The 20726-nt window shown below is 43.5% G+C and overlaps 1 long non-coding RNA gene across 1 annotated transcript in view; it reads left to right on the top strand.

Moving 5' to 3' along the window:
• Positions 1 to 267: 267 nt before the first annotated feature.
• The window catches only part of LOC126235933 (uncharacterized), a 574660-nt gene continuing 554201 nt past the window's right edge, over positions 268 to 20726 (top strand). The window contains exon 1 of the long non-coding RNA XR_007544844.1: positions 268 to 410. This is a non-coding gene — a long non-coding RNA (uncharacterized LOC126235933). The remainder of the gene's footprint in view (positions 411 to 20726) is intronic.

The following is a 20726-nucleotide window of genomic DNA, read 5'->3' as shown; positions in this document are numbered from 1 at the left end:
GCGACGTTTTGCGTAGGATTTTGTCACAATTGATATGTACGTGAAAATGTTTTTAGCTTTACCGATAACACGCGCGCTGCCCTTAGGAATTAAGAAAATCGACCGCGGCGAGACATCGCCACGGAGTGACAGCTGCGCGCGCACAGCACCCGCACTGGCAGCCGTTAGTTCCGCGGGCGGCCGCTAGCAGGCGCCGGGCGCTGGCGTCGTCGCCCACCGCCGGTGCGGCCGGCACGCGTCTGCAGAGCCAGTCTGTCTGGTGGCAGGCAGAGTGAATGAACCCGCGCGCTGACAGCCCGGGCCGTGTGTAGTGCGCCTGCGACGCCGACGTCTGCTCCGTACGGGACCTGTTCCGCTGAGCCGACACGCAACCGGAGCGCGCCAGGGGTCGACTTCTCGCCGAGCCGAAGGTGAGTCCAGTGCACTTCCGGTCGGCCGCCGCCGGCTTGTGCCAACAAACCGCGGCCGGAATTATCCTCCTGAATGGATGACGTGTCTATTGTTCGGAACAAACGGCGCGCGGAGATACGGCTGCTGTCATAGCGGCACCGAAAACATAGGCTCCCAATGAACACACAGCTCTGACAGTGGAGCTGTACAGGGCTGTCATTTTAATTTATTCCGCTGAACTTGCTTCTAGAACCACGACGTGAATAAAAATCAATTCTGTAACAAACTGTAAATTTACTGAAGATACGCGATGTCTGTACGCACATTTTCACGCCCTTTGTTTCCCATCGTCACAAGATTCGTCCACTTCAGGATTCCCTTACCACAAATGATTTTCCTAGCCGTAAATACTGAAGAGTTATGCTGCTTTATACAGATCTTAGATTCACAGGTTTTGCTTTATGAGTCTCCAAAATTTTGTCCATCGTAATATCCAATGAAATTAACAGCTCCTCAATATAGTTATATCTTTGTAACTGGACCAAAACGCATTTTCTTATTAAGTCGGTTCTATTGTCATATACTTGTAACGAGTTTTGGAATTTTCTCTCCATCATCAAGTACATATTAGAGATTACATATTAGTGTCCGAGATTTTGTGTTAAGTGTGTCACACTTTATTGAGGGGGGGGGGGTGGTGGAGGCGGGTGAGACGTAAACACAACGTCAGGCACGAACCATCTTCCACACTGCACTGAAAGTTTTATGTAATTTACCTGGTAACGGGAATTTCAACGCCGAAACTCATTCTGGAGGTATAGCAATAACAATGACTAATTACAACATTGCAAATGCTGTTTAGAAATTGTTCTTACAGCCCCATCTACACTCAACGTATGATTTCCATACTAATTGTTTCTAATGTGTTATCCAACCGTAACTGATGTAGTTTATAAACTGTTCTTTGTAACTCATCTTCGCTTTCTTCCAAAATTGTTACAACATCTGCCTACATAATAAAATTTGCATATTTATTTCTCTTAATTTGTAAAACTCGATTTACCGCCTGTCTTCAGGTCTTAACCAAATCATTTACATCCACAATAAATAAGGTTAGTGGAAGGTTGCAGCCTTGTTGCAGATGATGTAACAATTTTGGAAGTAAGTTTATGTGAGCTACGACAAGCAGTGTATAAACTACACCAGTTAGGAAAAAGAGAGTGTAACCATCGTGTATCAATAAAGAAAATCAAAATTTTGGGTGATAGCGGAAAATATGCTAACCACTCAAAAATAATAGATAATATTCCACTTGAGCGAGTCTCCAGCGTCAACTCTTTAAGATGTTATATAAGCTATGATATGGACAAGAACATAGAAAATAAGATTAACAAATATTAATCAATATTCCAACCCAAAATACGGAAGGAAACAATATTGAAATTTTCAAAACTGTTGCTAGACCTGTATTGTTGTATGGAAGTTAGTTATGGGTCCCTCAAAAGCCTTGGTAGAAGTAAAATACAAGCAACAGAAATTAAATTTTTCGCGAAAGCCAGGGAAGACCACATAAGAAATAATAATATAAGAAAGAAATTAAATCATAATGGGAACATCACCTGCAGTGAAAGAGTGCAGAGAGACTCCCACATCAGGCTATGCTGTAAGAGGCAAGAAGGGACGTAGGAAGACCCAGATCCAGGTGGCCGAGAGAAGTGTATACGATACAGGAACAAGTGCGTGAACCTGAAATTGCGAAAGGAGGAGGAGAAGGAGAAGAAAAAGACGATGATGATGATGGTGTTATTGAACGGCAACCAGTGGACACAACATGAGCATGCAGTACAGGTGGGATCTTCCTTCGGAAAACGTACGAAATCCTGAACGTTGAATGTCAAACAAGCAAGCGAGTTTACGCATGTTTACAGTTTGTAAAAAATGTGGTCATTAGCTTGGTACTGCTGTCTGTTTCTGAGCCGCTGGGGATTGTTATGTCGTTTCACAACGTCGTTGTGTAATTCTGGGAGGTGCGTAAAATACCACAGTCTTGGGGAAAGTTGTATCTTACGTGCTCGCTACACAGATAATCGATAGAGGGTTGACGCAGGTTCAGCGCTAAGCTTTCGGCGTCCAGTGTGCGGTTTCCCTCAGAGATCGTCAGATAACTGTTTCCTAAATCATTGCCATCTGATACCCTTTTTACTGCCTCTCTCTCTTTCTCACTCACATTGTGTGTCAGTCAAGCCGATCTTAATTTTTCAGTTCTCAGTTGGAAGCTGTCTCCATTATCCTGGATGTCTAGAGATATTTTCCTTCTCTCTTCCACTTATTTTTCCCAAGCTTGTTTCTTCGCCTATTTTTACCTGAAACATTTACATTTAACTCACTACCTTATTTTTCTTATTGTTACAACAGCACATTTCGGATGCAAGTGTCTTTTTAATATGTTCTTCAGTATTTACGAGGCTAGTGGCACAGTTCGTTATTTTTCATATTTTGTCTCCATTTTCGACGAAACGGTAGCCTGTTATCGTATATAACAAGTGATACTTTACAGATCGCTATGTAGTGTTTCTGCCCAGCAACTCTCATGGTCAAACCCGGAACCTTCTTTCATCAACGATCACTACGAAGCCTCCCTGTACCATACATTGTAGACGATTATCTCAAACGTATCTGCTGGACCGATCAAATAATCAAACTTTTTCTTACGCCATCGTTTGAAACGTGATTCTATCTAGGCACTCCAGCTCTCCGCGTATGCATCTTTGTTTTCATGACAGTCTAGCCTCTGATCTGTCTTAGAAGTCCAACCTGATGTGGCAGAGAATGTGACGGAAAGATAACGGTGTGGGAGACTTTAGACAGTTGACGATGTTTTATTTGTTGGTCTCAGGTGACGCCGGCATACGTTGCAACATGAATCGATCCAGGTTTTGTTGATCAGCGAGTTATTGTCAATGTTTGGTTTAGAAGCAAGCTGTACCGCATTTGTCGTCGCTCCATAACTAGACTTGGTGAAGGAGACCACACTTCGCCAGCACGAGGTCACAAGAGTAGAAAATTATCTGTACTATCGGCTGATACTACGGACTAACGTGACATGCCATTTGGGATGCTGTAACTGAATGTTAGTATCAATTCAGCCGAAAGATACACAACAGCCGAAAGCGTATTTCCACTATAGATCTGTGTAAGGTGGAAGCACTATGCACGCTAGTAGTAAATAATTATATCTTTAACATCCCCCAGGCTGTGGCTAAGCCATGTCTCCGCAATATCCTTTCTTTCAGGAGTGCTAGTTCTGCAAGGTTCGCAGGAGAGCTTCTGTAAAGTTTGGAAGGTGGGAGACGAGATACTGGCAGAAGTAAAGCTGTGAGTACCGGGCGTGAGTCGTGCTTCGGTAGCTCAGTTGGTAGAGCACTTGCCCGCGAAAGGCAAAGGTCCCGAGTTCGAGTCTCGGTCGGACACACAGTTTTAATCTGCCAGGAAGTTTCAATCATATGTTTGTTTCGCCGAATGGGACTAGCACTGAAACGTGGCACAATTATACGAAATAATTAGCAACGTTTATTAACAGTGAGGATACACAATTGCACTTTGGTAACAGATGCATGGCACTTGTCTTACCCCTAATACAATGCCGCGCGGGATTATCCGAGCGGTCTTAGGCGCTGCAGTCATGGACTGTGCGGCTGGTCCCGGCGGAAGTTCGAGTCCTCCCTCGGGCATGGGTGTGTGTGTTTGTCCTTAGGATAATTTAGGTTAAGTAGTGTGTAAGCTTAGGGACTCATGACCTTAGCAGTTAAGATTTCACACACACCCTAATACAATGAATTCTAAATAACTTTGCTCTCTCTTGGCAGTCTATGAATTAGTTACAATGAATGAAAGGTCCACTCGTAGTTAACTGTTCCTATTGCTCCGTAAACAGCGACTGTTGTGTCGAAACCGTGGTATGCTGAACGGAGCTGCCGGAACTGTGCTAATTCTAGGAAATCGCAGAAATATATAACTGATGGTACTGCAGAAACAGTGTGAACTGGAGTTTCAACGAAATTCACAATCTTCGGCATTGTCCTCAAAACAGATCATGGCCGCCTGCTTCTGAGTCGATTGGAAGGCTTGAACCGGAGACTTCGAAAGTTCTGTGACAAACTAGGGTGGACTATCTAGACTTGGGCCATAGGGTTGACAGTCGCAGGACCCCCTTAAATGGTCCAGGTACGCACTACACATCATAAGCAGCTACCCAAGTAGCTGACGGTGTGTGGGGTGTAAACAAGTGTCGCTTTTTTACAGTACGCCCTCTCCATTCACCTCAGATAACGATTGCTTTAGGAAACCCAGAAGTATCAGTGTAAGCTCCAAAGAAATGCCTCCTGCAGCTGAGATAATTAAAGTCCTAGTGATTACCTACCGAAGCGTTCGCAACAAAGTGCTAGAGTTTGATGCGCTCCTAAAAAAAAATCTGAAGCTCGCATAATACTAGGCACAGAATGCTGGTTAAAACCTGATGTTGACAGTCCTGAGATCCTTGGGGAAAATTTTAGCGTGCATCGAAAGGATAGGCTAATGGGAAAAGGAGGTGGTGTATTTGTTGTGTTGACTGTCTGAAGGAACAAATTCCTTTTTTCATCTTTGATTTGCTCATCCGAGCTTCTTTTAGTCGAGGAGATGTCTCATTGTGCCACTCCTCACTTCACCGCTTTGTCTCAGAATCGTACTCAAAAATCACCTGTGATTACACTACTGAACTATTTGTGGTCTTTGGCGATCCTCTCAAAAAGATCACGCCCACGTTTCTTCGATTCTCATTCTGCCTAGCTGTGAGGTTTTTCGGCACCATTTTGGCACAAACCCAAAACTTCGGCCAAAATTCTATGTACGCTGAAAGTGTTTAACAGGTCATCCATCATCTTTATCGTTAACGTCGGTCTGATTTCACAAGAGCATACACACGTTCAGCGTTTTCGTCGTTTTTTGAAGTTGAAAGTCTCCCTGAGCAAGGTTCATTTTCAACGTGTTCTCGGCCTGCCAAAAAACATTTGTGCCAGCGAAAACATTTTGCTCTTGATAAGGAATGTTTCCCATAGGTCTGTTCCAACTTTTCAAACGTCACCTTTGCAGGTTCTACAAAATTTGAGGCATTGCCATAGCCAGTCTACATTTTATATCGTCTCTATTTCGGCCATCATCAGTTATTTTGCTCCCCAAATAGCAAAACTCATTGACTACTTTAAGCGTCTCATTTCCTAATCGAATTCCCTCAGCATCACCTGACTTAATTCGACTACATTCCATTATCCTCGTTTTGCTTTTGTTGATGTTCATCTTATATCGTTCTTTCAAGACACTGTCCATTCTGTTCAACTGCTCTTCCAAGTCCTTTGCTGTCTCTGACAGAATTACAATGTCATCGGCGAACCTCAAAGTTTTTATTTCTTCTCCATGGATTTTAATACCTACTCCGAATTTTTCTTTTGTTTCCTTTACTGCTTGCTCAGTATACAGATTGAATAACATCGGGGTGAGGCTACAACCCTGTCTCACTTCCTTCCCAACCACCGATTCCCTTTCATGCCCTCGACTCATAACTGCCATTTGGTTTCTGTACAAATTGTAAGTAGCCTTTCGCTCCCTGTATCTTACCCCTGCCACCTTCAGAATTTGAAGGAGAGTATTCCAGTCAACGTTGTCAAAAGCTTTCTGTAAGTCTACAAATGCTAGAAACGTAGGTGAGGCTTTCCTTAACCTAATTTCTAAGACATACCACGATATGGGTGTCCAAATCATCGCTGAACCGCGCCATGTTTCACTCTTTGGACGTAAACTGGGCCAGAAGTTGAAAACGGTGTGAAACAAGACTCATCCGATCAAATGACTTCCTTCTATAGCTTCACACTTCAGGTTTTATGGCTTCATCACCACGTTTTCCCCTTAAGGGCATTTACATAACTGATGAGTGGCTTTGTAATTCCCCTCTTTCTAGAGCTCCCATCGGGTTGTTTTGGTGCTGACGTTGTTCATGAGTGCGACATTTAGCTCTTCAGTGATTTTTGCAGCCGTCATGCACTTATTTTTCGCCACAGTCCTCTTCAATGATCGTCTGCCCCGATCACTCAAATACAATTTCGTCCGCCTTGTGACTTAGCGAATGATTTTTTTGCCGCTTTCCCTGTTGTTGTTGTTGTGGTCTTCAGTCCTGAGACTGGTTTGATGCAGCTCTCCATGCTACTCTATCCTGTGCAAGCTTCATCTCCCAGTACCTACTGCTACCTACATCCTTCTGAATCTGCTTAGTGTATTGATCTCTTGGTCTCCCTCTACGATTTTTACCCTCCACGCTGCCCTCCAATGCTAAATTTGTGATCCCTTGATGCCTCAAAACATGTCCTACCAACCGATCCCTTCTTCTAGTCAAGTTGTGCCACAAACTTCTCTTCTCCACAATCCTATTCAATACCTCCTCATTAGTTACGTGATCTACCCACCTTATCTTCAGCATTCTTCTGGTAGCACCACATTTCGAAAGCTTCTATTCTCTTCTTGTCCAAACTGGTTATCGTCCATGTTTCACATCCATACATGGCTACACTCCATACAAATACTTTCAGAAACGACTTCCTGACACTTAAATCTATACTCGATGTTAACAAATTTCTCTTCTTCAGAAACGATTTCCTTGCCATTGCCAGTCTACATTTTATATCCTCTCTACTTCGACCATCATCAGTTATTTTGCTCCCTAAATAGCAAAACTCCTTTACTACTTTAAGTGTCTCATTTCCTAATCTAATCCCCTCAGCATCACCCGATTTAATTTGACTACATTCCATTATCCTCGTTTTGTTTTTGTTGATGTTCATCTTATATCCTCCTTTCAAGACACTGTCCATTCCGTTCAACTGCTCTTCCAAGTCTTTTGCTGTCTCTGACAGAATTACAATGTCATCGGCGAACCTCAAAGTTTTTACTTCTTCTCCATGAATTTTAATACCTACTCCGAATTTTTCTTTTGTTTCCTTTACTGCTTGCTCAATATACAGATTGAATAACATCGGGGAGAGGCTACAACCCTGTCTCACTCCTTTCCCAACCACTGCTTCCCTTTCATGCCCCTCGACTCTTATAACTGCCTTCTGGTTTCTGTACAAATTGTAAATAGCCTTTCGCTCCCTGTATTTTACCCCTGCCACCTTCAGAATTTGAAAGAGAGTATTCCAGTTAACGTTGTCAAAAGTTTTCTCTAAGTCTACAAATGCTAGAAACGTAGGTTTGCCTTTTCTTAATCTTTCTTGTAAGATAAGTCGTAAGGTTAGTATTGCCTCACGTGTTCCAACATTTCTACGGAATCCAAACTGATCTTCCCCGAGGTCCGCTTCTACCAGTTTTTCCATTCGTCTGTAAAGAATTCGCGTTAGTATTTTGCAGTTGTGACTTATTAAACTGATAGTTCGGTAATTTTCGCATCTGTCAACACCTGCTTTCTTTGGGATTGGAATTATTATATTCTTCTTGAAGTCTGAGGGTATTTCGCCTGTCTCATACATCTTGCTCACCAGATGGTAGAGTTTTGTCATGACTGGCTCTCCCAAGGCCATCAGTAGTTCTAATGGAATGTTGTCTACTCCCGGGGCCTTGTTTCGACTCAGGTCTTTCAGTGCTCTGTCAAACTCTTCACGCAGTATCTTATCTCCCATTTCATCTTCATTTACATCCTCTTCCATTTCCATAATATTGTCCTCAAGTACATCGCCCTTGTATAAACCCTCTATATACTCCTTCCACCTTTCTGCCTTCCCTTCTTTGCTTCGAACTGGGTTGCCATCTGAGCTCTTGATATTTATACAAGTGGTTCTCTTCTCTCCAAAGGTCTCTTTAATTTTCCTGTAGGCAGTATCTATCTCACCCCTAGTGAGACAAGCCTCTACATCCTTACATTTGTCCTCTAGCCATGCCTGCTTAGCCATTTTGCACTTCTTGTCGATCTCATTTTTGAGACGTTTGTATTCATTTTTGCCTGCTTCATTCACTGCATTTTTATATTTTCTCCTTTCATCAATTAAATTCAATATTTCTTCTGTTACCCAAGGATTTCTATTAGCCCTCGTCTTTTTACCTACTTGATCCTCTGCTGCCTTCACTACTTCATCCCTCAGAGCTACCCATTCTTCTTCTACTGTATTTCTTTCCCCCATTCCTGTCAATTGTTCCCTGTATACGGTGTAAATCTTAGATACGGTGCCTCTTGAACCACCAAACACTTAGGCTACCTTGTTTACGGAATTACCCATCATACAAGCACCAACAATTTGCCCACGCCCGAGCTCACTCAGCTGTGACACAACGCACTCGCAACTACACAGAACACTGTTCTGACCAAGAGTGTCACTTGTAAGATATTTATGACATTGCACTGGTGGCGTTCGTGGTCAGATACAACAGCGCAGCGTACAGACATGGCTAGCATCTACAGTTATGTTCAAGTATAGATTTATCGCGGAGTTTCCACATTTTTGTCCAATCCCTGTATGTGGTGTTCATGTATGTGATCGTTTTATAATTTCATACAAGTAACTACGTAGTAGTGACGCTAGCGGTTATAGCTGCACACGAGGAAGTTTGCTCGATATTGTCGTTATTGTAATAAAACTTAAGGAGCTGGGAAAAAGATTTCAATCGGACCGTCTGAGCAAACTGTATTTCTCTGCATCAGAATAAGTAGTTCAGGCAACAATTTTATGTCGCCGAATCAAGATCCGTCAATTTGACAAAATTGTGACAGAGTTTAAGGTTTTGTTTATCGTTTTCAACTAACATTTACAGTTTGATGACCTCTTTCGGTGATTCTTAGAAATACACTTCTTCATTCACAGTTACGCTCCTTTATGAATCCAAAGAAGTCCAAAAAGAGAGTGTGTGCTTGTTATGATTATACGATTCATGCACAGTAATATCATTTCCAAAAGATCCTATCCTGACAGCTAGACTATGGTCAAAGCGAAAATCGAGGAAATAAAAATATTTCAACACGCAATCTTCTCCGCTTAAAATTCTTATTTATCAGCAAATATCATATCGTGCCCAGAAACATGTGCAACTTATATAAATCCAAACGCCAGGCAAACGCAGAGTACGCACTATCACCCAGCTACTTTCGTTCTCTAATGACTCAGCAGCCAACATAAGCTATGGACTCCAAGTGTTTGCCAATGAGTCACTCGCCTATGACAAAGGGTTGTCGTAATCAAGACCCCCAATAATCATTCTATTCGTCACAAGACTGCAACGAAGCATGGGCCTGCCAACTAATTCCAGATGATGAAAGTACAGGGCGCATTGAAAACAAATGACCCAAATTTTAGTGTGGGTTCCTCACACTTAAAGACCAGAAGTCCCATGGGATATACACACCGAGGTGACAAAGCTCATGCGATAGCGACATGCATATACATGGTGGTCCATTGATCGTGACAGGGCCAAATATCTCACGAAATAAGCATCAAACGAAAAAACTACAAAGACGAAACTCGTCTAGCTTGAAGGGGGAATCAAGATGGAGCTATGGTTGGCCCGCTAGATGGCGCTGCCATAGGTCAAACGGATATCAAATGAATTTTTTAAAATAGGAAACCCCATTTTTATTGCATATTCATGTAGTACGTAAAGAAATATGAATGTTTTAGTTGGACCACTTTCTTCGCTTTGTGATAGATGGCGCTGTAATAGTCGCAAACGTATAAGTACGTGGTATCACGCAACAATCCTCCAATGCGGTCGGTATTTGCTTCGTGATACATTACCCGTGTTAAAATGGACCGTTTAACAATGCGGAAAAGGTCGATATCGTGTTGATGTATGGCTTTTGTGATCAAAATGCCCAACGGGCGTGTGCTATATATGCTGCTCGGTATCCTGGACGACATCATCTAAGTGTCCCGAACGTTCGCCGAATATTAACGTTATTTAAGGAAACAGGAAGTGTTCACCCACGTGTGAAAGGTCAACCACGACCTGCAAAAAATGATGATGCCCAAGTAGGTGTTTTAGCTGCTGTTGCGGCTAATCCGCACATCAGTAGCAGACAAACTGCGCGAGACTCGGGAATCTCAAAAACATCGGCGTTGAGAATGCTACATCAACATCGATTGCACCCGTACCATATTTCTATGCACCAGGAATTGCATGGCGACGACTTTGAACGTCGTGTACAGTTCTGCCACTGGGCACAAGAGAAATTACGGGACGATGACAGATTTTTTGTACGTGTTCTATCTAGCGACGAAGCGTCATTCACCAACAGCGGTAATGTAAACCGGCATAATATGAAGTGGAACATCAGCGACCTTGGCGGGTTAATGTATGGTGCGGCATTATGGGAGGAAGGATAATTGGCACCCATTTCATCGATGGCAGTCTAAATGGTGCAATGTATGCTGATTTTCTACGTAATGCTCTGCCGATATTACTATAAGATCTTTCACTGCATGACAGAATGGCGATGTACTTCCAACACGATGGATGTCCGGCACATAGTACGCGTGCGGTTGAAGCGGTATTGAATAGCGTATTTCATGACAGGTGGATTGGTCCTCGAAGCATCATACCGTGGACCGCACGATCACCGGATCTGACTTCCCCAGACATCTTTCTGTGGGGAAGGTTGAAGGATATTTGCTATCGTGATCCACCGACAATGCCTGACAACATGCGTCAGCGCATTGTAAATGCACGTGCGAACATTACGGAACGCGAACTGTTCGCTGTTTAGAGGAATGTCGTTACACGTATTGCAAAATGTATTGAGGTTGACGGAGATCATTTTGAGCATTTATTGCATTAATGTGGTATTCACAGGTAATCACGCTGTAACAGCATGCGTTCTCAGAAATGATAAGTTCACAAAGGTACATGTATCACAATGGAACAACCGAAATAAAATGTTCAAACGTACCTACGTTCTGTGTTTTAATTTAAAAAACCTACCTGTTACCAACTGTTCGTCTAAAATTGTGAGCCATATGTTTGTCACAATTACAGCGCCATCTATCACAAAGCGAAAAAAGTGGTCCAACTAAAACATTCATATTTCTTTACATACTACACGAATATGTAATAAAAAACGGGGGTTCCTATTTTTAAAAAACGCGTTTGACAGCCGTTTGTCCTATGGCAGCGCCATCTAGCGGGCCAGTCATAGCGCCATCTGGTTTCCCCCTTCAAGCTAGATAAGTTTCATTCTTTGTAGTTTTTTCGTTTGACGCTTATTTTGTGAGATATTTGGCCTGGTCACGATGAATCGACCACCCTGTATATAGAAGCCGGAAGTATCACGTAGACAACGTATAAAAGGTCAAAAAGTTTCGCACGTGATTATGGCCGCATGACGGGAATTAAAAGACTTGAACGCGGAACGGTTATTGGACTAGACGCATGGACATTCCATTTCGGAAAATAGTGAGGGAATTCAATACTCCGAGTTGAACAGTGGCAAGAGTGTGTAGAGAATACCAAATTTCATGTATTACCTCTCACCACGGACAACGCAGAGGCCGACGGCCTACACTCAACGACCCACAGCAGCGGCATTTGCATAGAGTTGTCAGTGCTAACAGACAAGCAACACTGGGTGAAGTAACCGCAGGGATCAGCGAGGGACGTACGACGAACGTATCCTTTCAGTGCGGCCAAATTTGGCGTTAATGAGCTACGGCAGCAGAGGACCGACGTGAGTCCCTGTACTAAGAGCATGACGTCGCTTCCAGCCCCTCTCCTGGGCTCGTGACCATATCGGCAGGACCTCCAAGAATGGAAAACCGTTTCCCGGTTAGATGAGTCCCGATCTCAGTCAGTAAGAGCTGGCGGTAGGGTTCGAGTGTGGCACAGACCTCAAGAAGCCGTGGACCCAAGTTGTCAACTAGGTACTGTGCAGGCAGGTGGTGGCTTCACAATGGCGAGGCACTGTGCGAGCTGCTGGTGGTGGTTTCATAATGGCCGGGAGTGTGTCTACATGCAGTGCAACGCGTCCTCTGGTTCAGCTGAACCTATCATTGGCTGTAAGTGAATGTGTTCGGTACTTACAATGGAACCTCCCCATCGCACCCCCCTCAGATTTAGTTATAAGTTGGCACAGTGGATAGGCCTTGAAAAACTGAACACAGATCAATCGAGAGAACAGGAAGAAGTTGTGTGGAACTATGAAAAAAATTAGCAAAATATAAAAACTGAGTAGTCCATTCGAAGATAGGCAACATCAAGGACAATAAGAGTGAAGGAGCGTCGTGGTCCCGTGGTTAGCGAGAGCAGCTACGGAACGAGAGGTCGTAGGTTCAAGTCTTCCCTCGAGTGAAAAGTTTAGTTTTTTATTTTCAGTTAATGTTACAAACTCTTATGTTTTCATAACTTTTTTGGGAGTGATTATCACATCCACAAGAAAACCTAAATCGGGCAAGGTAGAAGAATCTTTTTACACATTCCCTAAGTGTACACGTTAGATGGGCCGACAACATATTCCTGTCATGTGACGCACATGCCGTCACCAGTGTCGTATAGAATATATCAGACGTGTTTTCCTGTGGAGGAATCGGTTGACCTATGACCTTGCGATCAAATGTTTTCGGTTCCCATTGGAGAGGCACGTCCTTTCGTCTACTAATCGCACGGTTTTGCGGTGCGGTCGCAAAACACAGACACTAAACTTATTACAGTGAACAGAGACGTCAATGAGCGAACAGACAGATCATAACTTTGCGAAAATAAAGAAAGTAAAATTTTCAGTCGAGGGAAGACTTGAACCAAGGACCGCTGGCTCCGCAGCTGCTCACGCCAACCACGGGACCACGGCGCTCCTGAGGTCATTTCTCCCTTGATGTTGCATATGTTGCGCATGGACTACCCCAGTTTGTATATTTTATTAATTTTTTTCATAGTTCCACACAACTTCTTCCTGTTTTCTCGATTGATCTGTGTTCAGTTTTTCAAGTCATATCCACTGTGCCAACTTATGACTTAATCTGAGGGGGGTGCGATGAGGAGGTTCCCTTGTTAGAGACTATTTGCAGCCATTCGTGGACTTCATATTCTTGATGGAATTTTTATGGAAGAGTGCGCCTTGTCACCTGGCACAATCATTGCGATTGGTTTGAAAAACGCTCTGGACAATTCGAGCGAATTTTCGGCCACCCAGATAGCCCAACATGAATTCCATCAAACATTTATGGGACGTAATCGAGAGGTCACTTCGTACAAACAATCCTGCCTCGGCGATACTTTCGCGATTCTGGACGGCTGTGAGGCAGCATGACTCAGTGTTTCAGCAAGGGACTAAACAACGACTTGTTGAGTCCATGCCGCTTAGTTGCCACACTACGCCGTACAAAAGGAGGTTCGACACGATATTAGGAGCGATCCTATGACTTTTGTCGCCTCAGTCTGATGCCGTCATAGCTAATGGCAAAAACTGAGACTAGTGAGAAAGAGCCATAACTCACAACAGAAGTACTACTGTAGTTGGTACAAATATTTTTATCTCAAATATCACGCCTTGCCTATTTAAACGAGAAATATAATACACTACTGGCCATTAAAATTGCTACACCAAGAGGAAATACAGATGATATACCTCAGTTTGTATATTTTATTAATTTTTTTCATAGTTCCACACAACTTCTTCCTGTTTTCTCGATTGATCTGTGTTCAGTTTTTCAAGTCATATCCACTGTGCCAACTTATGACTTAATCTGAGGGGGGTGCGATGGGGAGGTTCCCTTGTTAGAGACTATTTGCAGCCATTCGTGGACTTCATATTCTTGATGGAATTTTTATGGAAGAGTGCGCCTTGTCACCTGGCACAATCATTGCGATTGGTTTGAAAAACGCTCTGGACAATTCGAGCGAATTTTCGGCCACCCAGATAGCCCAACATGAATTCCATAAAACATTTATGGGACGTAATCGAGTATTCATTTGACAAATATATTATACTACAACTGACATGTGATTACATTTTCACGCAATTTGGGTGCATAGATCCTGAGAAATCAGTAGCCAGAACAACCACCTCTGGCCGTAATAACGGCCTTGATACGCCTGGGCATTGAGTCAAACAGAGCTTGGATGGCGTGTACAGGTTCAGCTGCCCATGCAGCCTCAATACGATACCACAGTTCATCAAGAGTAGTGACTGGCGTATTGTGACGAGCCAGTTGCTCGGCCACCGTTGACCAGACGTTTTCATTTGGTGAGAGACCTGGAGAATGTGCTGGACAGGGCAGCAGTTGAACATTTTCTGTCTCCAGAAAAGCCCGTACAGGACCTGCAACATGCGGTCGTGCATTATCCTGCTGAAATGCAGGTTTTCGCAGGGATCGAGGGAAGGGTAGAGCCACGGGTCAAAACACGTCTGAAATGTAGCGTCCACTGTTCTAAGTGCCGTCAATGCCAACAAGAGGAGACCGAGACGTGTAACCAATGGCACCCCATACCATCACGCCGGGTTATACGCCAGTATGGCGATGACGAATACACGCTTCCAATGTGCGTTCACCGCAATGTCGCCAAACACGGATGCGACCATCATGATGCCGTAAACAGAACCTGGATTCATCCGAAAAAAAGAATGACGTTTTGCCATTCGCACACCCAGGTTCGTCGTTGAGTACACGATCGTAGGCGCTCCTGTCTGTGATGCAGCGTCAAGGGTAATCGCAACCATGGTCTCCGAGCTGGTAGTCCATGCTGCTGCAAACGTCGTCGAACTGTTCGTGCAGATGGTTGTTGTCTTGCAAACGTCCCCATCTGTTGACCCAGGGATCGAGACGTGGCTGCACGATCCGTTACAGCCATGAAGATAAGATGCCTGTCATCTGGACTGCTAGTGATACGAGGCCGTTGGGATCCAGCACGGCGTTCCGTATTACCCTCCTGAACCCACCGATTTCATATTCTGCTAACAGTCATTGGATCCCGACCTACGCGAGCAGCAATGTCGCAATACAATAAACCGCAATCGCGATAGGCTACAATCCGAGCTTTATCAAAGTCGGAAACGAGATGGTACGCATTTCTCCTCCTTACACGAGGCATCACAACAACGTTTCACCAGGCAACGCTGGTCAACTGCTGTTTTTGTATGAGAAATCGGTTGGAAACTTTCCTCATGCCAGCACGTCGTAGGTAACTTTGTGTGAATGCTCTGAAAAGCTAATCATTTGCATATCACAGCATCTTCTTCCTGTCGGTTAAATTTCGCGTCCGTAGCACGTCATCTTCGTGGTGTAGCAATTTTAATGGCCAGTAGTGTACTACTTCGAACAGCCCCAACCGACTGGGAAGGAACGCAGGTGAATCCCGTATATAGACCAATATCCTTAACACAGGTTTGCTGCAGACTTCTTGAACATTTTCTCAGTTCGAATAAAACAAAATTCCTTGAGACAGAAAAACGTCTTTACACAAATCAGCACGATTTTAGAAACCGTCGTTCGTGCGAAACTTACCTTGCCCTTTTATGAAATGATATCTTGCGAGCCATCGATGAAGAGCAACAGGCAGACTTCACACGCTTAGATTTCCGGAAAGCGTTTGACACGATGCCCCTTGTAATGGTCGCCTGGTCGTAGATATTGCTGATTGCTATAATCGCACTATTTCACTCCAATTTACGGAGCTTGTTAGCACTTGATGTTAGGTTGGCGCCATTAAAATGCATTGTAGTAATCGCTGCTGCTTGCTGGATCGCTGCTGTGTCTCGATGCTGATGCTGGCTCTAAATCTGGTTGTCTAGGGTTAAAAAACATGAGGTCCCGTGTTTTTTCATGTGCTTTTGATGATAAAGAACGAGCGAAACCAACACATATGTAAACATCAAATATTTATTACTTTGGTGGCCATATTAATTCCACTGTCCACCAAAGACCATAACACAACACAAAGTAGTACTTCCTTTACATGTTCTTTGCATTGTTTTTCCGTCCCAAACAATAACACAGAAACACACTTCACCAAAGTGACATTCCGACTGCCTCCCCGACCCTTCTTGCTGCTTGTATTTATAACATTGTCAAAGAACTACTAAAAAGAGATATAGTTTATAAGTCACATGTACATCTGTTATCATAATTTGTGCAGAAAAGTTATTAATTTGCATCGAGTGACATAATTTAACATGTTATTAAAATGACAGACAGATTTGTTGACTTGACAGAATAATTCTTTGTTACAAAAAGGCCGTTTTTTAGAAGTTTGTCAATTGACTTCTCTAATTTGCATAAATAAGTAAGTAACATGAATTATGAAGAATTACATTGGTTTTCGTCTAAAATAGGATTGATTACGTGAATACTGAGTGAAAACGCTCCTAGTGAACAAATAGGTTTCACTGGGTGATTTTTATTTAAGGAGATCCAAAATACCTAAGTTGGCCACTATTTTTCGTACTTCATATTAATTATTTAAGATGAACTTAGTGTTTTTACATTATGACATTTGCTGTATCAGTGATCAAGTGATATTAACTTTTGTGTGGGTCAGTTATCCATTATAATTTAATGGGTTGACTGTTTATGGAGACATGTTATGCAATCATTGTTAACATACACAATAACTTTTCTATAATCATAAATACTCGTTAAACTGGTTGAATTTGGAGGGTATCGCATACTTCATTAAAGTAAAGCCTTGAATATGTTCCGTTACACCCTGCAGACTGTTAATAAATTGAGAAATGTACAGAGTAGGTTCGAAAACATGTGTGCGGCTTCTTGACAGCAAGTGTTCATCAGAGACAATGGTGTAGCCAGGAGTGCCCAATGGCAGTTTGATAGGACCGTTTTTATTCTCTACACGTCCGTAAATGATCTGACGGACAGGATGAGTAGCAATCTGCGGCTGTTTGCTGTTGATGCTACGATTTACGGGAAGGTATCGTTGTTGAGGACTGTAGAAGGATACAAGATAACTTATACGAAATTTCTTGTTAGTGTGATGAATGGCAGCTAGCTCCAAATGTTCGTTCGGATAGTCAGGGAACGCAATCCCATGATTTTAGAAATCAGCATTATTAGTGTGCAGCTTGACACAGTTACGTCGATTAAATATTTAGATGTAACGTTACAGATTGATATGAAATGGAAAGAGCATGTGAGAATTGCGAGTTTGATTTTTTGGGAGAATAGTATGAAGGCTTTCACGACCGGATGACATATCTTCTGGTAAATCTTCCGGGAGGTAAGGTCGTGCTCCATGAAACTCTTCAGCTCCTAACGTTTCGTCCAGAGCTGCGCTGGACATCTTCAGAGGGGTGTTTCTCCTCCGGTGAGTCTTGCCGGCAACACTCACCGGAGGAGAAACACCCCTCTGAAGATGTCCAGCGCAGCTCTGGACGAAACGTAAGGAACTGAAGAGTTTCATGGACCACGACCTTACATCCCGGAAGGTTTACCAGAAGATATTATTGGGAGAATTTTAGAAATGTGTGTTTCAGCCATTAAGGAAACAGCGTATAGAGTGCTAGTGCAACCTTCTTGATTACTGTTAGAGTGTGTGGGATCCCTACCAGGTCGGATTAAAAGGCAACATCGATGCAGTTCAGAGGCGTGCTGCTCGAGTTGTTGGCGGTAGGTTCGATCAACACGCGAGCATTACGAAGATGCGTCGTGAACTGAAATAGGTTTACTTGGGAGAAGAAGAACTTCTTAGCCGAGATTGCTATAAAAAACTTTATTGTAGATAACCCGTTTCGGTAAGAGTAAGTTATCATCTTCAGATATTCATAGATAAACATCTTGTGGCAGCTACACATAAAATATTTCTATTGAATTTGCAGGTACATAAAACATGAAATGAGCGATGCGTTGAGGCGTCAAAATTAGACTTACTATGTAAATCCCAATTCTCCAAAACGTCGGTCCGATAACATAACACGCCATGTCTACCAGGGCACCACGAGGCTACCTGTTAATTTTGAGGGGCCCTGGTAGGCATGGCGTGTTACTTTATGGTAACTATGTTTTGGCGAACTGTGAGTTAGATATTAATTTTAAGTTTGGCGCGTCAGTGAATCGCTCATTTCATGTTTTATGTACCTGGAAATTCAATGGAAAAATTTTGTGTGTAGCTGCCACAAGATGTTTGTAGTACCATTTATGAAGATCTGAAGATGGTAACTTACTCTTACCGAAACCAGTTATCTACAATAAAGTATTTTTTAGTGATCTCGGGAGAGAAGTTCTTTTTCTAAGTAATCACTACAGATCGCCCCTTCGAGCTCAACAGTGTAAACTAATCAAATGGGAATCCCTGGAGAGAAGAGGACGCTCTTTTCGCGGAAAAGTATTGAGAGAAAAGGCATTTGAAGCTGACTGCAGAACGATTCTACTGCTGGCAAAGCTGGAAGAAAGTGTGGCGAAGTGAGACAATCAGCTAGTCCCCTAACCACATATACAATGAAAAACGCTTCATGTTGTGACTCCAAATTTCGGTGAGAAACCGCACATGGAAGACCTTAGAAATTCCACATTAATGCTGTGTCAGTCTTCTATCGATTATCTGTATAGCGAGCGCGTGTGATACAACTTTTCGCAGGGTTGCGGAATGCGCGAGCTCCCCGAAGCGTAATAACTACTATCGTTCGAGGGTGGCATTTTGCGTTCATGTGCCAAACGTATTTTAAAATAATAATGTACAGATTTTCTATTAAAACCGACTGCGAAAAAATTCCGGCTATGCTGTAAAAATCTGCGATTTCATTTTCTTTTTCGCAGTCACATCTATGACATGAGGGCATTATAACCTGTAGACAAATTATCTCTCCGATATCTGTCCAGTATCCTTATATACACTACGTGGTCAAAAGTATCCGGACACCTGGCTGAAAATGACTAACAAGTTCGTGGCGTCCTCCATCGGTAATGCTGGAATTCAATATGGTGTTGACCCACCCTTAGCCTTGATGATCGGTTCCACTCTCGCAGGCATACGTTCAACCAGGTGCACTTCTTGGGGAATCGCAGCCCATTCTTCACGGAGTGTTGCACTGATGAGAGGTATCGATGTCGGTCGGTGAGGCCTGGCACGAAGTCGGCGTTCCAAAACATCCCAAAGGTGTTCTATAGGATTCAGGTCAGGACTCTGTCCAGGCCAGTCCATTGCAGGGATGTATTGTCGCGTAAATACTCCACCAAAGGTCGTGCATTATGAGCAGGTGCTCGATCGTGTTGAAAGAGCAATCTACGAATTGCTCTTCAACAGCGGGAAGCAAGAAGGTGCTTAAAACATCAATGCAGTCTTGTGCTGTGATAGTGCCACGCAAGCAACAAGGGGTACAAGCCCCCTTCATGAAAAACACGACCACACCATAACAACACCACCCTCCGAATTTTACTCTTGGCACTACACACGCTGGCAGATGACCTTCACTAGGCATTCGCCATACCCATACCCTGCCATCGGATCGCCACATTTTGCACCGTGATTCGTCACTCCACACAACATTTTTCCACAGTTCAATCGTCCAATGTTTACGCTCCTTACACAAAGTGAGGCGTCGTTTGGCATTTACCGGCGTGATGTGTGGCTTATGGGAAGCCGCTCGACTATGAAATCTAAGTGTTCTCACCTCCCGCCATCTTGCAGTAGACCCTGATGCAGTTTGGAATTCCTGTGTGATGGTCTGAATAGATTTCTGCCTACAGATAAATGTCAGTCAACAGACGAGGTCGGCCTGCACGCCTTTGTGCTGTACGTGTCCCTTCACGTTTCCACTTCATTGTGACATCGGATACAGTGGACCTAGGGATGTTTAGGAGTGTGGAAATCTCGCGTTCAGACGTATGACACAAGTGATACCCAATCACCTGACCGCGTTCGAAGTCCGTGAGTTCCGCGGAGCTCCCCATTCTGCTCTCTTACGATGTCTCATGGCTACTGAGGTTGCTGATATGGAGTATTTGGCAGTAGGTGGCAGCACAATGCAAACGTATATTTTTGGGGCTACCCGTATACCTTTGATCACATAGTATGTAATGACGAGCCATAGAAACTGGTACATCTGCCTAATATCGTGTAGGGCCCCCCTGAGCACGCAGAAGTGTCGAAACACGATGTGGCATGGACTCGACTAATGCCTGAAGTAGTGCTGGAGGGAACTGTCAGTGTGAGTCCTGCAAGGCTGTGCATAAATCTGTAAGACTGTTCTGAACGTCGCAAGGCATCGCAGATGTGCTCAATAATGTTTATGTCTGGGGTGTTTGGACCAGCGGTTGTGTTTAATCTCAGAAGAGTGTTCCTGAAGCCACTCTGTAGCAATTCTGGACGTGCGGGGTGTTGCATTGTCC

This window comes from Schistocerca nitens, chromosome 2 (assembly GCF_023898315.1).
Source record: "Schistocerca nitens isolate TAMUIC-IGC-003100 chromosome 2, iqSchNite1.1, whole genome shotgun sequence".
Classification (NCBI taxonomy): domain Eukaryota; kingdom Metazoa; phylum Arthropoda; class Insecta; order Orthoptera; family Acrididae; genus Schistocerca; species Schistocerca nitens.
Note: the sequence above shows the minus strand (reverse complement) of the source record. Positions and strands in the feature narration are given on the sequence as shown.